The sequence below is a fragment of the Camelus bactrianus genome, chromosome 4 (assembly GCF_048773025.1).
Source record: "Camelus bactrianus isolate YW-2024 breed Bactrian camel chromosome 4, ASM4877302v1, whole genome shotgun sequence".
Taxonomy (NCBI): Eukaryota; Metazoa; Chordata; class Mammalia; order Artiodactyla; family Camelidae; genus Camelus; species Camelus bactrianus.
In genome coordinates, this window is record NC_133542.1 from 53,837,589 (window position 1) to 53,852,449 (window position 14,861).

General features: G+C 43.6%; 1 long non-coding RNA gene across 1 annotated transcript in view; it reads left to right on the top strand.

The window, feature by feature from the left end:
* Positions 1 to 8,281: 8,281 nt before the first annotated feature.
* LOC123616659 (uncharacterized) overlaps positions 8,282 to 14,861 on the top strand; it is a 409,877-nt gene continuing 403,297 nt past the window's right edge. The window contains exon 1 of the long non-coding RNA XR_012506484.1: positions 8,282 to 8,603. This is a non-coding gene — a long non-coding RNA (uncharacterized LOC123616659). The remainder of the gene's footprint in view (positions 8,604 to 14,861) is intronic.

The window sequence follows — 14,861 nt, forward strand, 5'->3', positions numbered from 1 at the left end:
ACAAATGGCAAACAGGTATTAAAAGATCCTCAATATCACTGATCATCAGAGAAATGCAACTCAGTGTGTTTGAAATCAAAGTCTCACAACGTGATATCACCTCGCACTTGTTAGGATGGCTATTACCAAAGAAAGACAAAAGATAACAAGTGTTGGCGAGGATGTGGAGGAGGGGGAGCTCTTTACGCTTTTGATAGGGATGTAAATTGGTGCACCCATTATGGAAACCAGTACGGAGATTCCTCAGAAAACTGAAAACAAAACTACCACATAATCCAGCAATCGCACTTCTAGGTATATATCCAAAGGAAATAAAATCAGTGTTTTAAAGAGAGATCCACAATCCTGTGTTCTTTGTAGCATTGTTCACAATAGCCAAGATGTGGAAACAACCTGATTGTCTGTTGTGGATGAATGGATAAAGAAATTGTGACACACACTGGACTATTATTTACCCTTAAAAAAGAAGGAATCCAACAACATGGATGAACCTGGAAGACATAATTCTAAATGAAATAAGCACTGAAAGAAAAATACCACATGATCTCACTTATATGTGGAATCCAAAAAAGTCAAATTTGTAGAAGCAAGGAGTAGAATGTGGGGAAGGGTGAGGGAAAAGAGGCGATGTTGGTCCAAGGGGACAAAATTTCAGTTTTGCAGGATGAATAAGTTATAGAGATCTGAGGTACAGCGTGGTGACTGTGGTTAATAATACTGTATTATATACTTGAAATTTAAGAGAGTAGATCTTACATGTTCTCCCCACAAAGAAAAGGTAACTTCGCAGTGACAGATAATGTTAATTAGCTTGACTGTAATCATCATGTCACAACATATGTGTATAGTATATCAGGACATTATGTTGTACACTTTAAATATATACAATTTCTATAGAAAAATAAAAATAAAAAAGAGAGATTCCCCAGCACGCTGACAGCAGCTTCTGTCTCCTAGTAGACCCTTAAAACCTGCTGAGTGAATGAACAGCTAACTGATGGAGACCCAGAGTCATTTTGTGATGGCCACGAGTCCATGTGATGCTGGGACAATTCCTGGAAAAGGACGTGCTGGGCAAACAATTCAGTTCTATCTCCCTGGGATTGCTGTTTTCCATGGCAGTAAGGAGAGCCACCACTTACTGACCACACACCACTTGCCAGGCATTGTGTGAAGTGCTTCACTACAGGCTGCGAGGCACCCCCTTCTTACAGAGGAAGCTCAGAGAGGAAAAGTCAATTCTTCAGGAGCCATGGCCAGTGGGAGGGGGCCTGGGACTTGAACCCAGGCAGTGCTGGAGTTACCAACTGCCACGCTTAACCATATCTCAGGCATCGTGTGAGTTACTGACGGGATTCTACTAGAGCAATCAGGTTGGGATCCTCAGGTTGCAATTTGAGATGTAACTCTCCAGACAGCGCAAGAGGCTGGAAGCAGGGAGACCAGTCAAGACACTGGGGGAGGGTGGAGGAGGTCTGGATCAGGACTGTGGCCCGGGGGCTAGAGCCGAGACCCTGGAGGGGACATCTGACCTCACAGCCACCTTCCGGCCCCACCGCCCTGCACATCTGTCTCCGATTTATCGTCTTCAGGCCCCGGGTACCACATTCAGTGTGATGACCCTTTGGTGACCCTGCAGGTCTGCCGCTCTCCTTGCACTCTTGGGGCTGGCACCTGGTGAGGAGTAATGGGAACCTCCCCCTCTTGCTAAGGACCTTTCAGTGTTGGGTCTGCCCTGATGAGCTTTAACCCTAGCACAGCTTTCAAGATTTATGAGCTTGATTTGCAGTCACGTCCCCTTTCTGAATTCTCTAATGCCCTCTCTTGATTTCTGCTGAAGAGTCTCGGCATCCTTTTGTTCTACTTACATTTTATTCCGCTTGATTCATAACACTTGCCCTCTTCACTGCACTCCTTCCCAGAAATCCCTTCCCTCTGGTCCAATATTGTCTGTCAAAGCAGCTCCAAGTATTGAAAGAGCCAGGAACCTAGAATCTGAAAAACCTGTGTGTTGTGGGACAGCTTGATAATTAGCTTGAGCCTTGATTTCCTGGACTGTAGAGTGAGCAGAATTTACCCCACAGAGTTGTTCTAAAGGTTAAGTGAGAAGATGTTTGTATGAAAGGCTCTGGAAATCCTATGACATTATGTAAATGTTCATTAATTTCATTTAGTTCAGGTGTTCATAATTTCTTCCCCTTCAGTAGTTTCCTTCTGTCTTGCTCTTGTGGTACCTTCTTTCTGGCTCCATGACAGGAATTATTAACGTGCAAAACACCTACCTGGATGGCAGGCAGGACCTGACTGAAATCACCTGGTCAAAGAGATACACTGGACCACTTTCTCTTCTCTACTCGAAGTGGGCTTGTCCCCTCTGACCAGTGCCATCAGACTTTTTCACTGCTCAGAGAAACAGTTTTCATTTTGTACTTTCTTTTCTGAAATTAATTATAGCAGTGCTTTATTAAAAGTTAATTGTTAGTCACATTAGGGAATTGTTTAATGATTTAGTAGTTGCGTTGCCAAAAATACTTGAGGCCAAAATTAGTAGGCACACGGGGAGGTGAAACATCTTGAAATTTGCAAGTTGGGTTTGAATAGTATTTTCCTATTTTGCCTGGTTTTAAGAATAACCTGGAGTTCTCGTGAAAGCACAGATTTCTTGTCCCCACCCTGGAGGGAATGAATCAGCTCCCCAGGTAATTCTTAGCTTCCAACAACTTTGGAAAGCACTAATTTTGTCCATCTGGGAGATATTTTTGATACGTGTATTAAGATTCCTGCCTTAATCCCAAATAATAGTCCATTTTAAAAGCTAACAAACTCAACATAGGTATTATTTTAACAAGTCCAGTGTGTGCATTTTTTCCTTTGCATATCCCCCTCACATACACACAGCAAAAATGAAATACATTCCCTGGTAGGTAAAAATCAGAGATTTATAATATTGGGTTACAAAGTTATTTCAGTTTCTACTGTCTTTCTGTTTATTCTAAATCTAGAAAAGGAAAGATGACTTCCCTTGTTTTCTTAATTCCCCAAAAGAATTTGTCCAAGGAAGTATTTCCTTACAGCTATGAAAGTCACCATGGCTATTAGAAGTTAGGTTATCACTTGAATGGTTTCTGACAGGATGGGATTTTAAAACTGCTTCAGCAGGACTGATTTGGAGACTCAGATTAAAAAACAGGCACTATGCTGGGTGCTTTCCCATATATAATCTCATTTAATCTATACAGCAAATTTTGTAAGGTATTCTGTTTTGTAAAGTACTCTGATCACCATTTTGCAGGTGAGCACATGAAGGCTCTGAGAGTTTAGAGAATTCACCCCAAGTTATGTTGCTAGTGAGAACTGTGACTCTCTTGAAAACCTCATTAAACAAGAATCTCACTTAGCCCTGAAATGAATCACTACTGAGCCTGGAGAGTTGACTTTGGATGTGCTTTCCTGAGAGATTAGTGATTAACCTTAGTATTGAGAATAACAGCAAGAGTATTGGTGACATGCAGGAACATTTCTGCTGTAATGGAAAGAGAACAGGTTTTTACAGTCAGACAGAAAAATACCATTTAGGAGTTTTGTGACCTTGAGTGAGTTACTGAACTTTTCTGAAATTTGGTCTCTGAAAAATGAAAACAATAGTGCCTAATTCACTCTTCAGAGAGGATTGTAAGAAGCGAGTCTGGGTAGAAATGGAAAAGGTCTGTCTCATGGTTAGCACTTAGTAAAGTTTAATTCTTTCTTCCTTTCTCCTTCTGGTCACAAATTGAGTATCTACAGTTTAATCCTGCCATGATATATTTTCTTCTCAAGCTTTCTACCAACACTTTCCTAACTGTAATAGGATTCTTAAGAATAATATTTAAATGTATACTTAATAACTGATATTTACTGAGTGTTTTACATGCATTGTCTTTGAATGCTCACCACAGCTTTTTGAGGAAGATAGTCTTATTATTATCATTTTAAATTTACAGAGGAGGAAGCAGGCTGAGAGAGGGAAGTGAGGCCCAAGGACACACACGCAGTAAATGGTAGAGACTAGATGGGACCCGATCTGCCCTATATTCTCAACTACCATGTTCTGTTGCTTCCATAAAGATAACCGTTTGCCAGCGTTTCCCAGTCTGGAGACATAGGTCCCTGGGGGTGGTCAACATGGGTTCTCTGGCTTTCTCGAGCCCAGGGCTGTCAACTCTGGTTCTGAAGGATGCGTTGACTTGCTTATGCCTTTCTTTATGAACTGGCATCTTGTGGTGAATAATCTCGTGTGTCAGCTAGACTAGACCATGGGATGCCCAGATTAGACATGAATTCCCGGTGTGTCTGTGAGGGTGTTTCTGGATGTGATGAGCATGTAGTCAGTGGACTCGTACAGCAGATTGCGCTCCCCAATTTGGGTGGGCGTCATCCAGTCCACCGAGAGCCTGAGCAGGACACAGAGGTGGAGGGAGGGGGAAGTTCTCTCTGCTTGACTGCTTGAGCTGGAACATCAGTGTTTTGCCCATAGGCTGGGTCCTTTGCCATCAGGGCTTTTGGTTCTCAGACCTTTGGAACTGGATTGGAACTTACACCACTGTCTCTCCTAGGTTGGTCTTTAGCTTGCAGATGGTAGACCGGGGGGCTTCTCAGCCTCCGTGATCACATGAACCAATTCCTCATTATCTGTCTCTCCCCCCCCCCCAACCATTGGTTTTGTGTCTCTGGAGGACCTGGATTGGGGCATTTCATCAAAGGCTGTTTGGAGCCTGGAGAGGGTCGGGGGCCCTTAGGGGAGTGCACACCATTCAGTGTGCTTGGAGTCTGACTTCCGGGGCAGCACATGGCCCGAGGTAGGACTGGAGAGTCAGGGGCTGATCAGGAGGGGTCCTAAAGGTCAGTGTCTTCCAACATTTAATGTGATGGCAAAAAAATCTTGAGACTGCTTCTAACAAGCCCTTAACTGCAGCCGCTGCTGCTGAATCACTTTGAGTAGCAAGGCGGGTATGACAGTATAAAGGGTTTGATTATGTTCTGTAAAAATGAAGGGTTTTAGGCAGGAGAGTGAAGCTGTCGGAAAGAAAATTAGGAAAATAAGTGAAGGAAATGTAAAGAAGAGCCGTTCCTCCCAGCCGGCAAGCCTTGCCTTTTCCCGAATGAGCTGGACTCTTCCACACCCCAGACCACTGCAGGTGCTGCTCCTGCCCCCCGAGATGTGCTTCTCCTACAGACCATGCCTTCTCGTCCACTAAGTTGAGACTTATTCTCGTTTTCATGTGTCTGTGTTGTACTGCCTTATCGGGGGCTTCTCGGAGAAGGCTGTGGAGACCTCCTGCATCTGAACCATCTGGGGATGCTCATGAAAACTGCAGGCTGTCCTTGCTTATGGGGCATAAAGTGCTGACTGGTAAATCTGGAGGGAGTGCTAGACATGGAGCAGCAATGTTCTGCAATGTTCAGGCAAGACACATCAAGAGATGCTAAATGTAGGGGAATTTTGATTAGGAGCGGGACATTTGCTTGACCTTAAATTGTCTTTCCACTTTGAATAAATGGCTTGTTAGAAGCAAAGGAAGATATAATTTCTATACAGTGGAGGAGAATGGTACCTTGGCTGGATGTTCGTGATTAACATGACCCATGTGAGGCAGAAGACTTTAGATATGACACTTTGAGAAGGCTACAACATGGCTTGTGTGGTATCACAGCGGGGAGTGCATAACCTGGATCCGTTCATGAGAAAACATCAGTGCAGAATAAAGAATTTGGCCTTTCTTGCCAGAAGAGGTCTGGCCTGTGCCCTCAGCTTCTGAAACGTAATCTATGTCATACCTGATAGGAGTGTCTTAGTTTAGGATAGAGGCTGGCCACACCAGAAAGACCAACCATGTGAGTAGGACGGGGGCTTTGGGTCACATGGTGTGGGTTGACCTAGAGACTGTGTTCAGCCATATGGGCGATCAGTCAATCAATCACACCTGTGTGATGGAGCGCCAATACAAACTCTTACTGAGGCTTGAGTGAGTTTCCTTTGACCAACACTTGTGTGTACCCTCATATACCAATTTTAGGAGGGTAATGTGTGCTAACTCCCTGGGGAAAGGACAACAGAAACCTCATGTTTGGAACCCTCTCAGACTGCTCTATGCATCTTTCCATTCCTTTGGCTGATTTTAATCTGCATCCTTTCACCATAATAAACTGTAACTGTGAGTATAACAGCATTCAGTGAGTTGTGTAAGTCATTCTAGCAAATTATGGAATTTGAGGATATTTAGGGAGCACCCTGAACTTGCAGTTGGTATCAGATGTGAGGGTAGACCTTGGGACTGTGCCCTCAAACTTCAGTTTGGCTAACTCTGGGCAATCAGACAAATCCCAAATGAAGAACTTTATATTTTAAAAAAATTAGATGATGTTCTTTAAAAAAATGTCAACATCATAACAGACAAAGCAAGGGTGAGGAACTGTTCTAGATTAAAGGAGACTAGAGGGGCATGACAAGTTAAATGCTATACTTGATCTTAGACTGGACTCTGCACTGGAGGGAAAAATCCATAAAGGATATTGTTGGGTCCATTGATAAAATTGGAAAATGGAAAGTAGGTTAGAAAAAAGAATTATATGTATGTTAAATTCACAGATATCAGTTACTCTTTGTGGTTATGTAAGAGACATCCTTATTGCGTCTAGAGGTAGAGAGGCATCGTGTCCCAAATGGTTTAGAAAAATTATATACGGAGATAAAGAGAGCAAATGATGTTGCAAATGGCACAAAAGGCTAACAAGATGAATCTGGATAAAGAATGAATGGGTCTTCTGTCTATTTTTTGATTGGGTTGTTTGTTTTTTTGTTCTTAAGTTTTATGAGCTGTATGTGTATTCTGGAAATTAATCCCTTGTCAGTCTCATAATTTGCAAATATTCTTTCCCATCCCGTAGGTTGTCTTTTGTTTTGCTTAGGGTTTCCTTTGCTGTGCAAAAGCTTATAAGTTAGGTACCATTTGTTTATTTTTACTTTTATCACTATTGCCTAAACAAGCAGTTCTCCAATGAAAACATACAAATGGCCAATAGGCACATGAAAAAATGCTCAATATTGCTAATTATCAGAGAAATGCAAATCAAAACTATAATGAGGTATCACCTCACACCAGTCAGAGTGGCCATCATTAAAAAATTCACAAACGATAAATGCTGGAGAGGATGTGGGGAAAAGGGAACCCTCCTACACTGTTGGTGGGAATGTAGTTTGGTGTGTAGCCATTATGGAAAATGGTATGGAGATTCCTCAAAAAACGAAAAATAGACTTACCTTATGATCCAGCAATCCTACTTCTGGGCATATATCTGGAAGGAACTCTAATTCAAAAAGAAATATGCACCCCAGTGTTCATAGTAGCACTATTTACAATAGCCAAGACATAGAAACAACCTAAATGTCCATCAATAGATGACTGGATAAAGAAGTTGTGGTATATGTATACAATAGAATACTACTCAGCCATAAAAATTGATAAAATAATGCCATTTGCAGCAACATGGATGGACCTGGGGATTGTCATTCTAAGTGAAGTAAGCCAGAAAGAGAAAGAAAAATACCATATGATATCACTTACACGTGGAATCTAAAAAAAGACACAAATTAACTCATTTACAAAACAGAAACATACTCACAGGCATAGAAAACAAACTTACCAGGGAGTTAGAGATTTGCAGATATTAACTACTATATATAAAATAGAGAAACAACAAGTTTCTACTGTATAGCACAGATATTCAATATCTTATAGTAATCTATAATGAAAAAGAATATGAAAACAAATATATATCAATCAATAAATGGAGAGAAGAGACAAATCTCCTGTGCAGAAGTATTCCAAATAGTTTATATTTTGCCTTAAAGGAGGGGGAACACAACCCCCTATTTCTTAAGCGTGGGCTGTGCATTGTGACTTCCTTCCAAAGAGTAAGGTAGGGAAATGACTGAAAAAACAGAGTGGCTTTTCAGCGGAGGAAACTGACAAACCCTACCTCTGCTGGGTGATTGAAGTCAGTCTAAGCAGTGATAAGGCACACTGATGGTAGGCACCCTTGATATGACGTGATGAAAAAGGCACCTTGTCTCTTGGCTTCCCTCCCACAAATCTGCAGCCCCAGGCTAATTATGAGAAAAACATCCGATACATTCTGGCAGAGGGGCTTCCTACCAAACACCTGACCAGCACGTCTCGCTACTGTCAAGGTTACCAAAACGAGGAAGCTCTGGGACATAGTCACAGCCAAGAAGGGCCTACGGAGACGTGGCAGCATATGTGCTGTCCTGATGGGAGTCTGGGCAAAAACTGAGGAAATCCAAATAAACTATGGCCTTTAGTAAATAAAAATGGATCCATATTGGTTCATAAATTTTAATGTACCATAGGAAAGTAAGATGTTAATGACAGAGGAAACTGGGGGAGAGGGTGTATGGGAACTCTCTATACTGTCGTCCCAATTTTTCTGTCAATTTAAAGATTTCTAAAAAATTTCCGAAAGATAAAGTCTATTTTTTAAAAATGTAGGTCCTGGATTAAGTCACTGTGAGTGGAGCCCATGAAGCAGCAAATTTGCAGATCCAGGTAATTACTATCAATGTTTAAAAATCACTGGCTGATCACACACTTGGTTGCTTGGCTGCTCCCTGGTTGGATGTGATGTAATTGAAGTTATGGAGCCTGTCTCCTAGTCTCTGAGACCCTGGGCTAATACAGAGTCTGGCTCGGGGAGGTGCCCCACGGAAGTGGACTGAATAATTAATATTAACGACCAGTTCTGTGTACGTGACAGTGCCTGTGGAGAGGAACAGTTAAAACAAGAACCCCCTAGGTTCAATTTCAGCTGATCTTAATGACGGAGCACTTGCTTGCAGTCACTGCTCCCAACTCCATCAGGAAGCGACAGACATTTACCTTGGACCACCCTGCAACTGTTCATGATTCCTGAGCCCCAGTGACTGGTTTTTTTCAGGGCAGAAGCTGCTGCTTCCAGGACTTGGGGTGTACCCTCTGCTCCCTTGGGTGCTGGGGGAATGGGGAGGGGGACAGGGAGGAGATGAGAGCCAGCCGTCTGCAGATGTCCAGGATGCACGATGAGGGAGGTGCTAACTGAGCAGAGCTGGGTACCAGCCAGGCCACAGCTTGCTCATTCACAAACCTTTACGGGGCACTGGCTCCCTGCTGCCAGGCTGGGTGCTTGGGCCAGAGAAGCTCAGCTGCCTGGGGAACCTCTGCTGTAAACTCCAGAAGCGCTGATATCTCCTCCTCCTCTCCTGGCTGCCAGGTGGCCTGGTCTCATTTCCCATCACTTTCTTCCTAGGTTGGCTGTCATTTCCTGGCTTTGATTTTTGGCTCTGGCTTTTGGTCCCAATTTCTTTTTTACTCTGGGGCAGCAGCATCTCTGCCGATTGAACCTCTGCTAATAACATTCTTTAGCACTGCTCTGGGACGGCCCATCCTGTTCTGCCTTTCGAGGTACCAGTCCTGGGGACTATGTGGACTACTGAGGCAAATTCAGGAGCAGCTTTTGAAAAGGGCCCCTAGAAGTGAGACAAGAACAGCAGCTGGCTCACTCCGGGCCAGGCAGGGTGCTGAGTACTTTGCGTCATCCCAGGCACCTGTAAAAACCAGCCACATGCAGAAGTATTATAAGGAGATCCATTTTCCAGGAGAAACTGAGGGCCAGAAAAATTCAGTCCCTTGTGTCTAGTAAGTGGCAGAAATGGGCTTTGATTGCAGGTAGTCTCATACTATTGTATAAAGTAGGTTGTTGATGAACAGAGATGTATGTATCAACAGAGACGAAATAATGGTGACTTAAGAAAATAGGTTTATTTTTCTCTTTCATGAAAGTTCAGCTATGACAAAGGGATGGAGAGGTGGGTGAGTGTAGCAGACACATCTGTACAGTGGGGTGGCCAAGTCCCTGCAATTCTTACCATTTCTGTCCACTCAGATCATCTGCCTTCCAGCACCTGTATCTGCCTGAAAGCCCTCTCTGCCCCTAGAGTGCACTCTGCCTGGACTGAGGCAGGCTCAAGGTGCCAGGGAATGAATGCCCCCTTCCCCCAGTATTCCTCAATCAATTTCCACAGGTGGCGGTATATAAATACCCCAGCTCCCTCACTCCTTGGGCAGGGTAATCCTGAGTCATATTCTTCACTCTCCCCGTATTCCTCATCGTGACAGCTCTACCTGCCCATATGGTAATGAGTTGTAATGTACACTTCATTGGTTTCTTTCCCTTCTCTGTTTCACTTCCCTGCTCCCTACCGGCATTTCCCATAATCTCCTCTGACATAAACACAGTGCAACCCTTATCTCCAGGGAAGCCCAAACCATGCACAATGGTGGTGTACTTTGCAGACCCTCAGGGACCCAAGTTCCTTCTATTTTGTTGCTGCATCAGCCGCCAGGGTGTTGTTCTCACCTGCATGATCAAAGCTGGCTTATTTCCAACATACACATTTTTCTCACCCCGAGAACAAATAGAAAGTAAAGAGAAAGAAGCTTCCTTTTAATGACAAAACCCAGAAGTAGCACACATCACTTTCCTTTACATCCCTTTGGTCATAGTCTAGTCACATGGTCATACCTAGCTGCGAGGGAGTCCTTGTGCTCAGCTAAACCTTGAGAGTTCCACTGCTGAAAGGAAGATGTGGGGAATGGATTAGCGTTAGCTATAGGCACAATACTATATTGCTTCATTCAGCAACTGAGTGGGAGGGGACGGTGGTGTTGGGTGGAGCTGATGATTAATATCAGAGAGGCAGCCTGGGTCAGAATATAAAGGAGGCTGTTTTGCAGATTAAGGAATTCTGGCTTTCTTTGGAGATGATGGTGGGGGCAGCCATTGTTTTAATCAGATATATGACTTGATGGAGTTAATTTATATATATATATAAATTATATAATATAATATATGTATTTATTGAAGTATAGTCAGTTTACAATGTTGTGTCAATTTCTGGTGTACCGCACAATGCTTCAGTCATACATGAACATACATATAATGGAGTTAATTTTTTAAGAAGAGTCTTCTGTAGACAGTGAGGAACTGGGTTGCTCAGGGAGGACTGGAGTTTGGTTCAGCTGGTGGCTGACTTTTGCAGGGGTCCAGCTAACAGCCAGCGGAGACAAAGACTAATTCAAGATATGTTGAATCAGTATTGAGATGAGAGTTCAGGAAGGCAATGAGGATGACATTCAGTTTCAAGCTGGACTCCTGGGTTCTGTATCCAGAGGTCTAGGACACTGTGGAACTCTTCTAGCTCAGCCTAGAGGCAGTTTTTACACCAAAAAAGTTGTTTTTCTATGCTAGGAACCCTCACATGCCAACTGAGTGGCCTTAGACCATTAAGTCACTGCTAGCCTCAGTTTCTTTGCTTGTGAAACAGGCTATTCTGATCTTTTGTGAAGCATTGTTACAGTGAATGAAGAGGGTAAGATCCTCTGAGGGTGGATTAAATGGAAACAGTTTTATAACAAGGAAGACTCAAGAAAGGCTTAGAAACTGAGATGTCTGAGATCTAAAAAAGGGGCACACCACACAGGGATATTTTATAGAGGAAGGTTTCAGAGAGACTTTTCTCATATTTTGTGTGTACTTGTTGGAAAAACTCAGACTTTGGTGTCTAGCACCGAAGAAGTCCAGACCTGGCTCTCCCACACACTTAGCTGTGTGACCTCAGGCAAGTTACTCAACCTCTCTGAATCTCAGGTGTCACACTAAGTAAAGCAGAAACAAGCATCTCTTCCTTACTGGGTCATGAGTATTACATGAGAGTGTTAGTATCGTGCCCAGCATGGAGCCTGCACACAATGGGTGCTTAGCAAATGTGAATTTCCTCTTCCTCTGCCTAAGAGGAACCAAAAGATCCAGTTGACTCTGTTGGTTCAGTAAAAAAAAAAAAAAAAAGGGTTAATCCAGACAGGAAAACTCACCCTATCTGACATTTGGAATCCGGTCAAGGGAACCTGGTTGTTTGACTCAAATCTTTTTCCACCAGTTGTGCTGACGTGGGTTCCACACAGCCTTTGTCGGAGTCACTTGCTAGACTAAAGGTAGAGGCTCTGGGGAAATACAAGGCAGGATGGATATAGTGATTTGAGGAACACAAGACAGGGTGACATGAAATCGATTAAATAGCATTTCCCTCCTCCCACCTCAGGGTAGTGACTCCAGGATTGAGGGGAATGGCTCCAACAGAAGGAGAGGGACCACAGTCTGCAGTCCATATGCCCGCTTCACTCTGCAGTTCCTCCTAGCTGCCCATCTGCTCATGGCTGCCTGGTCTAGCCATGGGGCTTATAAAACGGTACCCACGTATATGGATGCCTTTGCTCAACAGCTGTGAGCATGAGGGACATTCTCATCTAATGCCAGGCGCCTTCACCACCCCCTCATGCTGCTCTCCCCTCTGTTTTCTCCTGTTTGCCTTTCAATTTCATTTAAATAGTCTCAGTTTTTGTTGTTATTTGTAACAAAATGGGAAAAGGAAAGGATCCTAAAATTTCTGGAGTTCCTATTCTGTGATAGGTACTTGCTGGACACTGTGTCTAAGATATCATATAATCATCACCATTGGATCTGCATGATGAAGAAACTTAGGCTCTGAGAAGTTAAGTCACTTGCCCAAGTCCTAGGAAATGGTGGCACTGGGGTTGAACTCTAGTCTAACTGCAGAGACTTGGACTAATGATGAATAATGATTAGAATATACTTACACACACACACACACACACACACACACACACACGCACCCCATCACTACCACCACCACCACCACCACCAGGCCAGCCTACCCTCCCAGCTTACTGACTCCCCAGATGACCTCTATTTTGAGTCTGAGCCGACATGACTTCTTCGATGTTAAAGGATGAGCTCCCTCTAGTGGCGAGTGTGGTTTGGTGCAACTCCACTTACTTTGGGGACACAGGTAAATACAGAAAGCCAGGCACTTTCTTTCATGTAGTACAATTTTGTCAAAAGACATATTATTGAGACTCTCTTCGTACGATGCAAAAATGGAACCCAAATCTGGGTGGGCCCCCATTGCAAAGTTAATGCCAAAGGAAATGATAACCTCTTTATCCCAACGTAGCAACAGGACAATGGAATTGGCATTTTCATGGAGCTCTGAGATTTCCCAAGAGATTTCCCTGTCTCAGGATCTTCACAACATCCCTGGGAGGCAGGTGTTCCTGCTTTGTAGTTGAGAGAGCTAGGAGGCAGTGATGTTAAGGGGCTTTTTCAAGGTGACACAGCTGGTTAGGAAAGGAGCCATAATTCTAAGCCGGGGCTTCTATTTCCAGACCTTGTGCTCTTTAAACTATACCAGGGCATCTTTCCAGCCCAGAATCTGATCTGCATCTCAGTGGGTTATCTGTCAGGCGAGGGGCAGGTAATCATAGTGGTGGTATCAGGATTAAATGAGACAGATTAAATTATTATAACAGATAGTTATAATTTCCTGTCATTTGTCCCTTTACCCTCCGGTACATCCTCTCATTGTACCAGAAAGAGTAAAATAAAACCCCACAAATTCGACTGGGTCCTTGCTTGACAACCCCCATGTTTCCCCATGACCCTGAGGATAAAACTCAAACTCTCAGGTTTGGCACACACCTTTCACGGTCAGAACTGTCCTTACCTCTCCAGGCTGACTTCTCTTTGCACCTTAATCTGCTGTTACATTAGGAAACTCACCTTTTTCATCTCTCCCTACAAAGATCAGGTCCTGTCACATTCTGTGCCACCTTATCCATCTGGCGCAATTCTAACTTTCCTTTTCCAGGTGAGATATCACCTCTCTCTGAAGAATCACAGCTGAAGCTCTGGGCTTCCTTCTTGGCTCTTCTCACAGTTGATAACAGAATTTCACTTTAAGAACATCTCTCTCTCTCTGTCTGTCCCCCCCCCCCCCCCCGCCCCGTGTGTCTCTCAGTTGTTGCTCCTGACAGTTCATCTCTGCATCTCCAGTGCCTAACACAGTTCCTGGTACACAATCAGTTTACCAAATGCTGGCTGAATGGCTCCAGGAAAGGTATAAGGTATTATCTTTGGGAATTATGGGCAGAATCAAAGCCCACCTGATGTGCTAAGTCAGGTGTATGGCTACTTGACGATTTGTAATCAATTTACAATTTACAAATCAAATCTGTAAAAATTTGTTGCAAGCCTGCATGCAAATGCCATTGGCCATTGTGTTAAATTCAGCATAAAAAGTACTTTTAGGGGAAAAATGACTGAAATAAGGGCCAATTGGTTAACTGTGGGACTTTTTCACTACACTTGTAGAAACGCTTTCCAGCATGAGGAAGAGATGGGAGTTTGTGGCTTCTTGAATGACTCAGCCTTGAAAGGTCTAAGCTCTTCTACAGCCCAAAGGCTGGAAGGGGCTCACGGCCAGAGGCTGCCGGGGGAGGGAGCGCTCCACCCCCTTCCCGGTGGGCTGTCCGGGACAGTCTCACTTTTCTCTCCAGGAACTCACTAAGATCCGACCCAGCTGTTCCTGGCCCAACCTTCCCTGAGTTAACTTTTGAATGGTTTTAATCACAACCTATAAAATCTCTTGATTAAACAAATCAAGCCAGAGTCTTTGACCCCCAAACTCTTCCACGGCATTCTTGACCAATGATATCTTAGCATCCACTTGAAGCTAATGGGCTCCCTACTCTGGAAACAGCTCATCAGTTGTTCTTACAAACACTTTCTTTAAATATTGATCTGACCTCCGCCTCCTTTAATATCCCACTTACTAGTTGTTAGGCGTGGGAGGCAAAAAAAAAAAAAAAAAAGGAAAAAATCCTCACTTTTCTTCCCTCCTAAAAATATTTTCC